Raw genomic sequence first — 13615 nt, forward strand, 5'->3', positions numbered from 1 at the left:
GTATCATAGTATAAGAACACTGTGGAAGAATAAAATGAAAGCAACAAATACTAAAAATTATTTCTCCCAAGACATTTAATATACAGCAAAATATGGCAACTATTCTGTAATCATTGTATTAATTAAACAGATCCTCTAGTCATCAACTAAATGTACATAATCTAGAAATAACAATGGAAAAGCAAGCCAAAAGTAGAGAACAGATAGCCACTGCCAGGAAGGAAGAAGTATTGTGTAAGCTGCATAGAGAAACCTCATAAGTCATGTTTGACAAAACAAAAAATAAACAACAACAACAACAAAACAACAATACCCCAAAACTGGTGTGACTAAAACCAAATGGAAACAGACCATACCACTGACGTTCATATAGATTATGGTATACAAATGCAATATTTGTCTTAACCACTAATAAAATATCCTTGAAATATTATTTAGATACATTTGCATTTGTTACACCTCATTTCATTCGTGGTTCAAAACACAGATTGAAGGAATTGGAACACAGGTGAATGCATTTTATATGATTAATTAATTGTATTTTTGTGCTCAGTTAGTTTTTAATTCCTATTGACTGACAGAATTCCTCTAAAGACAGCCCTGAAAAATAGGATGTGAATGGATTGCACCAATCCACTAATGAATATCTGATATACAATGACTCAGAGGCTTCTGCTTGAGATCTATTACCCCTTTAATTTCTCTTTATTCTGAACAATTAATAAATGTCTTTCTCAATCTCTATATTCTAATAGGTCAACATATACAAAGTGGAACCAGGACTTCGTTGTTTAATTTTCTTCCTTCCTCCCTCCCTCCTACCACTTCAGGAAAGAGGTGAACACTCAGCAATGTCATTCCTCCTTTTCACCCAGTGGGCCATAAAAAAAGCTGGGGAAATTTGAACAACAAAATAAATTGGACCTGCCTGGTGATTTCTATTTAAAAACTACTTTGCGATCCTTGTAACTCTGCTGAAAATGACACAGATTTTGAGGCTTCAGATCAGATGCTTCTTTGATGTACTTCAGGACTGAAATAAAGCTGAAACATACTAAGAAAAAAATTCTTTTTCTCACAATAATGGAAAATAAGTGCACTTGTTAAAGTTTTCAAAGGACAGACTGGACATCTGGCAAATACTTTTTAATATTGCACATAGAAAATAATGACTATACTGACACAATGCAAGTAACATATTTTCATGAGTTCCTTTAGACAGTTTATGTGCTAAACCTACAAAGGCATGCACAAGTTCAACTTAATATGCATACATATTCTATTTGGAGCTCGTGACAGAATGATTAAAAAAAAGCCCCATGTAACACAGGTATGAGATATATATTATATTCCTTGTTTTTTCTCACATCACTGTATTTACTTTAGTCAACTGTAAAACCAAAAATATAATAAGAATACATTCTAATGTGCAGAACACATTGAAGGAGAAAATAGAAATGTTGAAGTATGCTCTTTGAAAACTCCACCCCTCAACCAACCTCAAAAACAAAATTTTTGAGGAAAGGCAAAAAATTATCTGTATTCCTATCTATCTCAGTCAAAAATGAGAAACTCCATGCAGCAAAAGTACTGCAGTATGGGGTAAGAGTAATGTTGTAACTTCATCTCTGGATTTATGGATTTAAGAGAGGTGCTTTATCTTAGCTTTACTTGTCTGCCAATTTAATGTTTGATAGTTTTTTATTTAATTTAGGAAAGAGGAATAGACTATAGGGGGAAAAAACCCAAAACAAACAAACAGACCTTATCTGTACACACTATCTGTTTTCTGGCTATAAAGGTCTTAACTTTTGCTGGTTTCATTTCTTATTGTTAACATCCATTGCTTATCATAAAAGTTCTGGTTCTTTTTCTTAAAAAAAGAACGAACTTTTGTATGGTTCCCATATAAAACCATCAGACCTCCTAACTTATTCTCTAAAATGGATATTTTCGCTTGTCTTTGCAGCAAAGTTAAAACAGATAGCGATATGCCTGAGAAAATGACCAACAATAAGGAAAGGAAACATTTTTTTAGGTAACAAGGTGGACTTTCTAATACCAACAGAATTTATGGTCATTTTACTATTAGCTTATAATTTTTAAATTTTTATTAGTTTTGCTAATTATAGAACTGTTTTAGAGTTTTGGCTGGACGTATTTTTAGATTAGTTTCCTTTTAAAGTAAGTTCTCCTTATGAATATGCATATTTTTATATTTATTTATACACACAACAAAATTTTAGAGGGTATTTTTGACCCTTTTCTGAGTGCTTACATTTCCCTGTACTTTGACAGAGCATCACAAACGTCAACAGAACCACAAAAAGGTGGGAGGCAAATAAACATATAGTGATTAGAAAGGTCTAAGCTTAAGTCTCAATGTCATTTTCGAAACAGGTTGTGATAGCGCTGGCACTTCACCTCTGCAACTCAAACGTTATTCCTAAGAAACTCCATGCACTACATCCATTATGGGACCTGCAGTCATTTTCTTCCTACAGCTGGCTAGTCTAGCAACAAAGTATGCCATCTCAGAGGAGTTTAGTCTAAACTGAGTCTTCTATCAGGACATGATTGACCAGCTCAGTGGAATTCAAGCCAGGAATGTCCTGCAAGCGTTCTGTACACCAGTATCCCTTTCCTCACAGATAGCTCTACTGGACTCCAACTTATTTCATTCATGTCATTACTTAAGATCATGTCATTTATTTGATCAAGATTATTCATCTTAATTGGAGTTAATTACTAAAAGTCACTAACAAAAATTGCACTAGTTAAAAAAGTTTCATTCATTAAAAATCACTAGCAATGGATTGTTTTAAAACCTAGTTATCCTGGTGTATTTTCCTCCTTTTAACATCTTGGCATACATTCTCCAGATCAAGGGCCACTTAAAAGTAATGGCTGGTAGATGAAGAGAATCAAAAAAATCAGGCAGACTGAAATAGAAGTTCATCTCATGCACCCACTGTTATCCTTTTAAGAGACAGACATTTAAATTTAAACTGCATACCCTTCTTTACCTCCAGAATTAAAGAAGAAATAGGAACTACAGACTTATCTTAAACATTTAACTTAGAATACATACACTGTCTTCTAGAGCCTGTAGCTTCTCAGCACTGTCTATAAAAGTTTATCAGTACAGGTCTAGATTTGTTCCTTTTAGATGCCCATGTGAAAACAAACAATCCCATAGCACTGGCAAGGGAAGAAATAACACACATGAACAGTACAAACTGCAAATTCATCATCTGGTTCATTAATTCCACAGGATGTTCTTGGAGTTCAGTTCGGTTTGGTTTGATTTGGTTGGCAGGAAGCATGGAAGAGGTGCTACTTGGGAAACAAAGCTAAACAGAAGGCAAAGTGAAGGAAAGAGTACACAAAATGAAAAGAGACAACGGGAGTTGGGCAGAGAAACAAATAGAGTGGAAGAGTGTGGCTCATGAACTTAGTGCAGGGCTGGGCAAGTCCTAAAGGAAGATCTCCAGAAGATTCCAAATGACTACCTCAACTGTTTCTGAAAATGTGATTGAATTCTTCACTGGTCCACCTCTGCATTTTCCCTGCATACAGCAGGGAAGTATGAGCACTTGTGTCATCCCCATTATGCAATAAAAGTCTCCTCTCTACTACCTTAGTCTGGACCAGATGACAGGGAGAGGTGATTCTAGCTGAGCTTGATTTAAACCTCCCACCCTCCAGTGCCATTACAAGTCCTTCTGCAATGACCTGTAGAGCAAGTATTCCTGTAGAGTGATTCATTAACAGTAAGTAAATATGTGTTTTCAATGTAGATAGCAAAAAACTGCACAAATATGCTAGGATAGTGATTCTCAGATGCTTTCAACCAGTGGATTATCACTAGACCTTACATATGCTGTCAAAGACATCTCATACAATTATTCCTAACTATAGTCTCACAGACCAGCTGTGGGCCTTTTCTGGTCTCCTAGTGAACCATTCTCAGTGCATGGCTTGCAGTTTAAAAGTGTGGCCAGGACCGGGAGGCTTGAATGTGAAAGGCACTGAGAACTGGTTGAACAGTGAAACAAAGTGGTTGTTTTCAACATCAAGCTGAGTGAAACACAAAAGATAAACAAATCTAAGTTTTACTGTAAATCTAAAATTGAATAGATCTAAAAGCCTTTAATGTGTATTCATTTTGAAACCCCTTTTAGTAATCCAGTACATTTTTAGTAACATAGGTATCAGATTTAGTAATTATTAGGCATGTGCAGCTCTCACTGAATCCAATCAGAGCTGAAGATAACAGAACTGCTAATGTTTGGACTGCTGTCACGTACAAAATATTCTTCTATCTTTTAATCCACTTCCGTCCTAAAACAAACTGCCCTTACTGCTGCATAATATGTCATAGCCTGAAGAAAACCTGCAGCAGTACTATCACTAGATGTGCCCATAACATCATATATTCAAGCTCTGGTGGGTCAATACAAAGGTGCCATGGTATGAGATTGGCAAAAGGGAACTTAGGCAGAGGAAAATCCTATTTATATTTTCTACTAGTACATAATAGAAATACAGTTGATGTTACAAGGACTTAGTTATTTTTCCTTGGTTTTATGAGCTAACAAGCAACATTCTGAATTATTTTTAAAAGTTTGTTTCTACTCACCTTAATGACTGTGCTATTACCTGATAATACAGACAGTGCCTTAGTCAAGACTTTCTTCTTTTGGCTGCTCGTAGTCTATGCTTAAACATTATAAGCATATTTGATTTTATGTATACACAAATATCAACATTTTATGTAATACTTTTGCTATAATTTATATTACTATGGAGAGGTGTTTGTTTTGAAGCTTTGGTGCTAGATATTTTATTTCCACACTTTTTCATAGATATCCAAATTTTGATCTTGATAATTTTCAGATCCGTTATTTGTAATTTGAAAAGATTATTCCTGAATAAGGCTTGCAAAGCTGAGTTCAGAGTTTTAAATCATGCATGTGAAATAGGACATTAGTAATATTCTTTAAATGCAAATTTATATAGGTGGGATATTTTTCTTGGTATCTTAAAAACAGCCAAGATGATTTAGAGCAGTATCTGATCAACAAGAAGAAATAATTTATTTGGCTATGTTCTGGTCATCGTTTATCATTTTAATGATTAATTCTTGACTGAGGTAGTACGGTAGTACGGATAGGTAGTACGGACTGAGGTAGTGCATTTTTTCTGTTCGTCCTACCTGAAGGAAATGTAAAATGGGAACTATTAGCTCTGATGACTCTTAAATGTTTCAAAACCATCTTGAACAATCGCCAAGGGGCAGAAATGCTAATGTTTGCTGAAGGAACTAAGGCTTAACTGAATTATCTATTTTCTTATCCAAAGGACTTTGAAGTAGCATTGCTAAGAGATTTATTGTTCTCCTGAAGACAATTACCCAGCACTGATGAGAGAGGGAGGGGCTACATTCACTCTTCCTAAAACCAATTTTTTTTGAGTCAGGAGCATGAGTCTGACTGGCCAGCGATGTTGATGCTAGCCTCAGAGAGAGATAGCACGGTTACCCGTTGTTTCTTATCTTGGGGAGAAGAGGAAAAATAAACAAGGCCCTTGGCACTCAATCACAGAGGAGAGGATCACAACATCACAATTTACAAACCAGCTATTCAGTCAGCATTAATGGGAATAGGTTCACAAAAGGAGTGAAATCGTTGAAGCCCCACAAACATCAGCTGAGAAGAGGCTCTCAAAGATAAGGCCACAAGTTCAGCACACAAGTTCAGCAGAGAAGCCTTAAAAAGCAACACATCTAAACATACCCACAGTATCACAAACCAAGAACTAACACTTTTATTTCAGTCCAGAATTGTACATACCATGAAACCCCACAAAAGCACTTTTGCACTTTAGTAAGTATAATAGACACTGCCACATTTTGAGTTCTGAGATGATAGGTGAGTGCATGAGCAATACATATCCATACTGAGGACAGACACCAAGAGATGATGGCTAACAGCAGGTCCAGGGAGACAGCAACAGCAGTGTATTTTTAACAAACACTCCTAGTGAACTGGACCAAATTGCTTCCAGGACAGCCTTGCTTAAAACTTTGGCCACCCTTTAGGACTTCAAGAATTAATTGGCACGTGTCTGGCCACGGGGGGAAAGTATCAGCTCTAAACTGGGGAAGTGTTATGTAGGAAAAGTCACTTCCATGCAGGTCACTGGGTGTTCACTTTATGCATTTTTCAGTAGTTATTTACGGATTGATAGCATACATGCATTCACCAGTCATTTCTCAGAGGCAGCTATGGTCATACTGTCTCATCACCATCCATACTTGGTTTTATTATTTTTTTTTTGTTTTATCATGAAAAGCTTCCCAAACATGTTTTTTTCCCCCTGCTCTTAACAGTAATGTAAATTATTGCTATCCTACTCTACTCTGTTTTTTCCCTTCTACTCTCTCATGCCTGATCAAACTCTTTTAATTGGTCAGATTCTCCATCAATTCCAGGATTTATGTTTTGGGTTGTTTTTTCTTTGCATGTAGACATTGTGCCCTTGTTCATGAAACCTTTTCCGCTCTTTCATCTTGTCTAGGACTGTAATGGTGCTGGGCTGCAGTGGTACCTGAAAAGAACATGTAAAGAAAAAACAGTTAACATATTAAATTCAGCGCAATAACTATTACTTCTCACATATCTTTGGTTATTCTTTTAACCTTTAACCCTTCTGATCCTGCAGTATCACAAGACTATCACAGCAGAAGAACATAAAAGTAGAAGCAAAAAAAATAATAATTAAAAAATGTTGGGAGGGAAACTGAATAGAGAAAATAAAATCAGCTATTTTAAGTTATCATATGCATTCACAAGAGGAAACATATCATGCACAAATCCTGAGCTCCTGAACAATCAAGAAAAAGAATTTTGAGCTGATAAAAGTGCAAATGTTTACAGATAGGCCTCTTTCCTAAGGGTGGGGTGAACGATTTCAGGGTGAAATGGTGATATTGTTTTGTTTCACCAGGTCATTGCTAGGTTGCAGGGGTGGACAATAGAGCAACTTGGTCATTGTGGCACCTACAAGACAGTGAGTGGTCTATTGCTTGCTTATCTAGATGGCTGTTTAGTCTTTTAGGCAACAGATTGATCTTTTAGGATGTAGGATAGTGGAAACATCACAAGATGCAGCCTTCAGGGCCTGTCGGGAATCAGGGCAGGACCTCAGCCAGGAGCATGGAGAACAGCAATCTTCTCTAGGGCGGACTGCAGAACGTGGTCAAACAGTGGTCACAGCCGAGAAAGCCGACTGGGAAAAGTGTAGCTTGTATGGAAAACATTTGGTTCTGTAAAACCCGTGGAAACTTTAGGCACTCATCTCTCCCTGCTCAAACGCAAATATTTTCCTGACTTCTCACACTTTCTCTGTGCTCTCCACTTTCATCCAATTTAATAAATTGACTGAGTTTGAACGGGATCAGGACTAGCAGAATAGCCGAGAAAACAGTTTCCAAAAAGTTAAGATCTATACACAAAGTATGAAAAGTCTGTTTTCTACTTTCTCTTCTCAGATCACACCCATCATGAGATTTGGCCAAAAGGCCCCTAGTTGATATGGAATGGTGAGGTCGTCCCTCAGACCTTTCACCACCTTATTAATTTTTCACCAAATACTGTAACAGTCCAAATTCTCCAAATTCATAATCTCTATGTTAAAAGTCTCATAGTAAGTAGATCAGATACAGGTAACCCACTTAAATTCTCTGTGACACATTTTCTTCATCTGTTAAAATGTATGATGATTGTGTTTGTAGAGCGGTGGTCATGGAATAAGGTGAAGTGTTGGCACTGATTTGTCAAGCCTGGCCTTTTCAAAATGTCTGCAAAACCACCCTGAATCTTCCTGAAACGGTAATGTTTCCTCAAAAGTTAAATGAAAGACCTCCAGAAATATGCCTTTGTGCATCTTGGTTTTGCTTGTTTTATACCACTGGTGACCTATATTACATGGAATATTTTCTGTTAGTCAATTACACATATTAACCTTTAGAAATAGCAGGAACACCTATTTTCTCACAAAAAAACCCAAACAAACACATTAAGAGTGTGGGAGATGGAGTATTAATTTGGGAAACATTTTTAAATCCTCGGGAAGAAGATTCTGTGGAGATAGAAGAAATTTCTTACTTTCAGTCAAGGTGCTGCATGTTTTTATGCTAATCCTGTATAACAGTGAAAGGGGAGCATTAAGTAACTATTATGCCTTAAAAAATGTATCCACTTGGAGAATGCTAGTATAACAGTATCTCAAAAAGTTGATGTTGATATGTACCCTTCCCACCTTTCTTCCTTCCTGTGAAGAAAATAGGACAGTATTCCTATTTCATAGACAAAGAACTTAAGCACAATATACCTACCTTTTCTCGAGACAAGCAGAAGCAGGTACAGACACGTACCCAAACTGCAATGTGTTAAACACATCATCTCCTTTAGCTGTACCACAGCTAGTTTTATCTGCCTTAGAGCTAGGAGAGGACAGAACTGTGCAGAACACATCTGCCAGTCTTACAAAGCTGTCTCGAGAAATGCAATTTCCAAGTGCCTGGGGAAGCCTCCCTGAGCTACAGCCATCAGTGCAGAGGAGGGTGCTGAACTGCAGACAGAAGGAAAGAAAATTTCTTTTATATATGTTCAGATAGTTTTATATTCTCCTTTTGGGAAGAAATGCAAGAAATCTCAACAGAACAGTCACAGGATTGCTTACCTCATTATTTTGATTTTTCAATTGACCTCTGGATATGGAGAGGTAAGGTAGTATTTTTAGCAACATCCAAAATGGGCAGGAGCCATTTAGTGCTCACAGTCTCCTTTGATTACCTCTCTTGAACAAGGAGAAAAATGTAACAGAGATTCAGGTAAGAAAGAAAGAGACAATGAACCTCAGGCAAGTCATAATAATAACATAATTAGGATGATTTATTTATTTGCCAGTCTTTGTGGGCTGCTTTGTGCTGACTTCATCCTGTTGCTTTAACCCTCTAGGCTCTGCACCATCTCGGGTCTGCCACTGTAGTGATACATAAGCTTCTCCGTTTCCTTTGCAGCACTGTTTCTGACAGCGGTGGGATTTGAACGGTAACAAAAGCGAAGAAAGGTATTACTTATGCAGGCTCAAAGAACCTGACAGCCTGGGACACAGCTGGCCAGTCACTCCACCGAGATGCCCAACAGAGGGGTGCGGAATGTGTCAAAACACAGCTCAAAAAACCACACAAAGGGGTTATGGAATGACATACAGCTTATGCATGGCTATTTTTCTTCGCAGGGGCGGGGGAAGATCTACTGCACTGGAAGGGGAGAACTTAAATCAGGGTTTTCATTTCCAGTTTAATTCCCAGCCCTGTTATTCACTTCACGCATCTCCCCGGAGAACTGACTTGGGCTCAAACGTTGATAACCCCATTTGTTTTTCTCTCCCCAGTCGAAGAGCCTTCGTCTGGAGACTGGGAGGCGTTGAACACCTGCGGCCTCCACAACTTCCCCGTTCTCCCAAGGGAGCTGCCAGGGTTCCCCCAGAGGCGGGCACGCCTGACGGGAGGTTGGACCCGGAGGTCCCCAGTCCCCACCACGGGCAGCGAGCGACACGCTCGTTCCTGCCGCTCCAGACCCGCCCGGCGGCCCCACGCGCAGGAACCTCCCGCCGCAGCACACCCCGGCAGCTCCAGCAGAGTCTCGCCCAGGCTCCGCTGTGCCCCCCGCGCCCGCTGCTCAGCTGCCGCCAGCGTGGCTCCCACCGGCACCGCCCGGCGGCTCTCAGGAGGGGGAGGCCGTGGGGCGACACCATCCCAGGCCCCTGCGGTCCGGGCACGGCACGGCGGGCATAGAACAGCATTGCGGGCACAGCGCCCCCGCGCCCCCTGGGGCAGGGGAGGACCACGCCCCGGGCACCCGGCGGTCCCTTCGGGCGGCTCCGCCTCCCCCCCGGCCCCGGCCCCGCCCCCGCCCCCGGGACGAGCCCGGCCCCGCGCACGGCCCCCGCCCACCGGGGCAACCGGCGCGCCTCGGTCGGGCCCGGCGGCCGCCCCTCCATCACAGGCCCGCGGCCTCTCCCGCCGCCGGGGGATCCCCGCCCCCGCGAGGCAGCCCCGTCCCCGCTGGCGGCGGCCCCCGGCCCACGGGCGGAGGGGCGCGACGCCCCGTGTGGCCCCGCCCCCGCCCCGCCCCGCAGGAGCCGCTCGTGGCAAAGTCACCGACCCCCGAAGCCCGCCGGGCTCCATCAAACGACGCGGCCCCGCCCGCCGACGTCATGGAAACAACCGCGTCAGCCTCCCGCCCGCCAGTGGCGGCGGCGGCGGGCGGGCAACGCCGCGGGGCCCCGCCCCCGTGGGCGCCGTGCCTACCGGGGCCCCGCCTCCGCCTCCCCCATTGAAGACGCTGCACGCCGGGACCCCCCTTCCTCGGCCGGGCGAGGGGCCCCGGTCACGTGGCCGGCGCTCCGCGGGCGGTGAGGGGGGCGCCGCGAACCGGCGGGCGCGGCGCCGGGAGGGGAGGGGGCGGTGGGCGCGGGCAAGTGAGTGACCGCCGCGGGCGGAGGCGGGAGGCGGGCGGATCGCCGCGCTCCGCCCCGCCCCGCCCCGCCCTGCCCTGCCCGGTGGCGCCCGGCTCCTGTAGCGGGTGCTCTGCGGCGCAGGGGCTCGGCGGCGCGCTCGGCACTGCCCGGTGCGTGCGGGGGAAAGCAGGCGGGCGGTCGCCGGGGAGCGGCCGCGGCGGCGGGAGCGCCCGCGAAGAGGGCAAATCGCCGATTCCTGCCGGTGAGGCGACGGGGGCGGGGCGGGCGGTCCGCGCCCCCCCTCCTTCCTCCTCCTCCTCCTCCTCCTCCTCCTCCTCCTCCCCCTCCCCCGGCTCTCCCCGCGCCGGTGCCCCCTCCCTCCCTCCTTCCCTCCCCAATTCGGTCGCCGCTTCCCCCCCCGCCCCCTCTCCCGCCCTCCGCCCGCGGCCGCAGGGCGGGGGCGGCGCGGCGGGGCCGGCCAGGGCGGGGAGCGCGGGGACCTTGTGCGCTCGGCGAGCGAGCGAGCGAACGGCGGCAGGTTCACGGGCGCCTCGTCCCGGCCCCTGGCTGGCTGCTGGTCGGCCCCACGGCGCCGAGGTAAGCGCGGCGGCGGTGGCGGCGGCTCGGGACGGCTAAGCTCCCGGCTGGCCGGCCGGGGCGGACGGCAGCGTGGCGGCAGGTGCAGCGCTGCTCCGCTTCCCCCGCGGGGCTGCGGGCCGGGCTCGCCAGGGGGACGGCGCGACCGGAGGGGCTCCGTGCCGCGCTCCCAGGCTTTCGCCGCTTCTCCGCGCAGGTAACCGGAGCGCGCACCTGGACGCTGCCGTGCAGCCGGGGCACGGCGTGACCTTGAGGGCAGCAGATGCGGAGCTGAGCCTCCACGGGAGCGCAGCGCCGCGCCGTCGGGGACCCCGCGGCCGGACACGGCCGGCACGCCACGGCCCCGCAGCCCCCGGCGGGCGGGCGGGCGGGCGCGCTCACGCCGCGGATTAAGGTGGTGCTCAGCCCCCGCCGCCCGCCGGGTTAAGTAGCCGGGATTAGCCCGCTGCGGCAGCACGACACCGACATCCCTGGCGCTTCTTCGCCGCCCCGCGGGGGCTGGGAGCCCGGCACCCGCCCCCGCGCAGCCTCCCCCGCCGCCTCTCTACGTCCCTCGCCCGCCCGCCCGCCGCGCCCCCAGGGCGGTGTTTTTGGCCGTGGCTGAGTCGTACGCCGCTCTCCGTCGGAGCGGGCGGGCTGATTTGATTTATCGATGCCTGGCCGGGCTGCTCATCGACCGGTGTGCGTGGACGGGGAAGGGATGCGGCATCGCTTCGGGTGCTGGGAAAGAGAAGCCCTCGCGGGCGTTGCTCCGCGGGTGAGCCTGACCCCGCGCGGGGCCGCTTCGCGATGGGAAGCGCCTCTCACGGCGGTGTCATCCTCGTCCTGGCGGTGCGTGTAACCTTTGATGTAGCACCACGTGAGTTTGGGAGCTGGCTGGAGCCTCCGCCGGGGGATGGCTGGCCGCTGCCGAGCGCAGTCGGTGCTCGCCGCTCGAGGGGGAGCGGAGTGGGGCGAGTGTCCGAGCTTCCCCCCGAGCCCCTCGGTCTGTCGGTAAAGGCTGAGGTCGGAAGGATTTAGGATTTGGGGAGGAAGGTCTCATGGAAAGCTGACGGGCAGAGGTGGTCTGTGGTCCTGGGGAGCGTTTCCTTTAGTGTGGCGGTGCGAGCGGTGTTTACCGGGGGCAGGAGGGGGCTCGGCCTGAGCTCGGAGGCGCGTTTGGAAACCGAGAGCTGTGGGTGAGTCTGTCCCAGGGTTCGCAGCCTGAGGGGCAGCGTATTAGCACAGCTGTAACAGGAGTCTGTGCCGTGCTATGACTGTTCCATACTCCACATAAATCTTTTTTACGTTTGACTTTTTAAACTGTAGTGGGCGGGTGAAAAGAAAGATGCACAGTAGCAAAATGTCAGTGGCTTTTTTCTTGTCACTTTAAGATCCACATTAGAGAAATCTTTAACTATCCGTTATATACGGCATTCTTGAATTTGTAAATTCAGGCGCTGAGGCTTTCCTCTCAAGGTATGTTCAGAAGGAAGTGGCGGTAGTACCTTATGCTGTGTCCGAAACCGTCATTCTGAGAATGTGGTAGCTGGTAGCTGCCCTTACAGTGCTTGAGGGGTGACTAGCTAGGTGAATATTCAACTCATGTCCCTTCTTAGAAATCAAGTTTCAAGTCCACTGTACTTGTGAAATATCCTCCATCATTAGTGGTTGGCAGTCTTGATTTGCTGGGGAATGAAATGAGTGTGCCTTTGGAAAACCACTGCCTGTGGAAAAGCTTCTCCATCTTCAAAACATTCATGGGTCCTAATGAATTTGAGTTGAAATAGTGTTTTTTCAGGTGGTTGAAAAGGTGTTTGTTAGATAACTTGGCAACTCCTTGGTTCATGATACAATATTCAGAAGGTGGTAGCTGTAGCTACAGCCAGGGCCATGTTTTTTCCCTGTTTGTTGGAGCATTTCAAGGATTTGTTCCAAACACCACAAATAATGAATTCCAATAGAAGTCAACTTGTGTATCTTTAAACTGTTGGCTATTTTGGCAGGAATAGCTTCCAGTGTACTAGGACTTTAATACTTATGGCATAATGAATGGAAACTTTTGGTGTCAGTGGAAAAAGTGGTCACTGAATTCAGTGAGGAAAGAAAACTTGTACATTTGAATGTGAAATTTTTGGTCTGGAACAGCATCGTGGTGTGGTTCGGTTGATTGGTGTTCCTACTGTTGATTATGGTAACCCACCATGGTTGGATTATTTGATGGAAATGTGGATCCTGTGTTATATACAGCCACTTGCAGGTCTTCCCAATCAATGCTGCTCAGTGCTGAATTGCAACATTATTACTTCAATTCGTTCAAAGAAAAATGCTGCTTTCCGTGTAGGTTACTAAAATGATACCTGTCAAAACTAATTTTAAAGGGAATTGTGGCTGTGGTCTTTGTATGCGCACATATGGTGACTTACTCTTGCATATTAAACAGTTGTCTTTGGGAACTTAAGGCAGAAAACAAGACTTGTGTCACAATAGCATTGACTAAACTGTG

At 46.0% G+C, this 13615-nt stretch overlaps 1 protein-coding gene across 8 annotated transcripts in view; it reads left to right on the forward strand.

Annotated features, from left to right (window-relative positions):
- Positions 1–10408: 10408 nt before the first annotated feature.
- The window catches only part of ATP2B1 (ATPase plasma membrane Ca2+ transporting 1), a 62462-nt gene continuing 59255 nt past the window's right edge, over positions 10409–13615 (forward strand). For 3 of the 8 annotated variants that reach the window (XM_027732950.2, XM_027732947.2, XM_027732948.2), the window contains exon 1: positions 10655–10795. The gene's annotated coding sequence lies outside the window, so the exon portion shown is untranslated. Of the gene's footprint in view, positions 10489–10652; positions 10796–10989; positions 11131–11937; positions 11962–13615 lie in introns of those variants that run through there. The other 5 variants (XM_027732946.2, XM_027732949.2, XM_027732943.2 and 2 more) reach the window with 5 other exon arrangements.

The sequence above is a fragment of the Pipra filicauda genome, unplaced genomic scaffold (assembly GCF_003945595.2).
Source record: "Pipra filicauda isolate LSUMZ 115617 unplaced genomic scaffold, ASM394559v2 scaffold54_size4384275_pilon, whole genome shotgun sequence".
Lineage (NCBI taxonomy): Eukaryota > Metazoa > Chordata > Aves > Passeriformes > Pipridae > Pipra > Pipra filicauda.